A 2,819-nucleotide genomic window follows, 5' to 3' on the forward strand; every position below is an offset into this window, starting at 1 on the left:
TTTTTAATTAAACGAAACGGTAGATCTGCTCTCACTTTATTAACCTGATGTCACTCGATGTAACCTGTTGCTTTGCCAACCACCCTCCCTATGTGAAACTGTTTTTTTTCCCAGGCCGGTGTCCCGGCGTGCTTAATAACATGAGGCCAGGATGGGACTTTGCACAGAAACCACCGGTTCCGCCCGGCGCTGGTTTGGGGTGGTGAGGAGGAGCAGGCAGGGCTGGGAACGCAGCAGAGCAATGCAGTCTTGGTGGGTGCCAGGAACCATGCTGTGTGATGCAGGGGGAATGCAAGGCTCGGGTGGGCACTGCCAGCCCCTCGGGCCAGCACCATGCAGGGACCAAATCCCTCATTGCTGAGGCGTAGGGTTCCCAGTGTGGGCAGTGAACGTGCCAGAGGAGCGGGGTGTGACGCTGGGAGCTGCGGTGCTGCTCGCAGGCTGTGCCAAGAGAAGCCACTGACACAACTGGAAAAGTGACTCCTGCTGGTTGTTTCTCCTTCCCTTGGCTGGCGTCTTGCAAATGCATGAGATCTGTTTGTCCCGTTGGCCACTTGGTTCATTCCGTGCTGTCTGGATGGAGAAGGCATCGCACAGATGTGCCAAAAGTGGGACCCTCCATGGGGATCCAGCGCACCGTGTAGGCAGTGGCTGTGCTTAGTGACACAGGGCCATCTCTGCCTGCTGCAGCCCCGCTGGCTCTGCCGGTTCTTCGCTGGAGGTGTTCCTATCCTGGTCATGTATGCTCAGCCCTAGCAGGGAATCACCCGGCCCTGTTAGCAGAATCACCCCAAAATGGGGCCGAAGCAAAGGCCCGAGTCTTCCCTCCTCGGCTTTCCCACGGTGCTGTTGCCTTAGGGGAAACAAGACGGCCACTTGTGCTCCCAGCAGATGAGGAAGGGGTTATGCAGGAGCAGCTTGGGCTCCTGTCCCCTCCCATTGTGTGGTGCTGGGGACAGGGATAGGGACAGTCCCGTGAGCCCAGCACCTTTAAATGCTCCCCAGTCCCATGGGGATGGGTTCCTGCAGGGCTGTCGTGTCCCAAATCAGAACAAAGCAGTGCGTGAGCCGTGCCTGGTTGTCAGCTGTGCTGCTGGTGGCAGATGGCAGCTTAGCGCCGAAAGGAAAGCAGCAAAGCTCCTGAATCGAGCAGGGGTGAAAGGTCACAGGAACATCTGCCTCGGGATGGGATGCTTTCAGTGCCTGCATTGCTGTGCAGGGATACAACCTGTTGCTGACACGCTGGGGAAATCCACACTGAGTGGGTGAGCAGAGGGGTGATGGAACTGGGTGCTGCCCTGCAGCTCTGCTCGTGGGATGCTGGGATGTGAAGCCCATCCAGCTCGCCCTATTCCCACCTTTCATTCATGCTTTTAGTTAGGTGCTCTGCAGAGCTTTCTCAGAGCCCCACTGCAGCATGGTGCTGCTGTTGGGGACATGCTGAGGATGTGCAGCAGACACAACAAAGGCACGTGCCCGCGCCTAGCAGAGCTGTGCTTGGCCCAGACTCGGTGCTGGGAGTTTGGGAATTTGGAGCCGCCGTTCCCATTCCCAGGCTGTCCCCTGGGAGCTGCTGTCTGACCTCAGCTGGGTCTTTCTGCGTCGCCCTTTGTGCAAATTGCACACCGGGGACATCTGGGTCTGTGCAATGCTGCTGTTGTGCCGGGATACAGCAGTGAGCTCAGGGATGGTGCAGCAGCTCAGAGCTGGGGGGTGTGGGGGTGTTCCTTTTTGCAACAGCTGAAGGGGAGAAGCGTTTCTCAGGCGCTGCTTGGGGCGGAAAGGTGCTGGTATTTGTAGCCTGGGCACTTTGAAGCCACTTTCTAGTGGCCCTTCGGAGGTGTTTTGATGCTGAAGCACCCGCCCTGTCCTTTGCTGACACTCACCTCTGTAATTAAAGCGTAGCTTTAATGTCTCTTATGCTGATGCCCAGAGGCAGGTTGGGTTCAGTCTGGGCAGTTATTGCTTGGGAATCGCTAAAGGAAAATCCACACGGTGACATTCCCTGGGCTGCCTGCGTCCCTTGGTGCAGTGCAGACCCTCTGTTGGGCACAGCAAGAGCGGTGCTGGTTTTAATGGTGCTTGCACTGTATTGCTTTTTTCTGAATTGCTGCTCAACCAGCGCTTCCAGCAGCTGGCAGTGGAGGAGAAATCCAACAGGCAAGCACCACGCAGTGCTCGTGCTCAAGCCCATCATCAGCCAGTCCAGACCCAGTGCACGAGGCAGCCCTGTGCCCAACCCTCCCTGCCCCTTTGCACCCTCCCCAGCACCTTGTCCCTATTGTGCTGTAACTCAGCTTATAAACAGGCAGAAAGCCATAAAAAAAACAAGGCTGTGATCTCTGAGGTTCCTTCCGACCCAGCCGTTCTGTGACTTCAGAGGTTCCTGGCAGCAGCCGGGTGTGCTGGTGGGACCCTGGGGGCCATTCTGATGCGTTTGGTGTGGTGGGAGCTGTGCTGGTCACTGATGCAGCCCCAAGCCCTGGCTCTGCAGAAAGCCCCAAAACACCCTTTGGTTCCCCTGCCGTCCCCAGTGAGCTCCTCCAGTTGAATCACAGAACCACTAAGGTTAGCAAAGATGCTAAGATCACCAAGTCCCTCCACCATGCGCACTGACCGTGTCCCTAAACCTGCTAATGAACCTCCCCGCTCATCACCATGCCCAGCTCGGGGGGGACGTGCCCTGCTCTTGGCCGTGAGCTCCGAACACCAAAATTGGAAACGATCCGAGCGCTAATTGGGAGGGAGGGCTCTCCCTGTGCCCCATCTTGGTGGAGGCACAGCAGCACCACATCACCAATTCCCGCGCTGTCCCCGCA

At 57.4% G+C, this 2,819-nt stretch overlaps 1 protein-coding gene across 1 annotated transcript in view; it reads left to right on the forward strand.

The window, feature by feature from the left end:
- The window catches only part of NOTCH1 (notch receptor 1), a 33,685-nt gene that overhangs the window by 8,460 nt on the left and 22,406 nt on the right, over positions 1-2,819 (forward strand). The gene's annotated exons all lie outside the window — the stretch shown is intronic.

Source organism: Meleagris gallopavo, chromosome 19 (genome assembly GCF_000146605.3).
Source record: "Meleagris gallopavo isolate NT-WF06-2002-E0010 breed Aviagen turkey brand Nicholas breeding stock chromosome 19, Turkey_5.1, whole genome shotgun sequence".
NCBI classification, from domain to species: domain Eukaryota; kingdom Metazoa; phylum Chordata; class Aves; order Galliformes; family Phasianidae; genus Meleagris; species Meleagris gallopavo.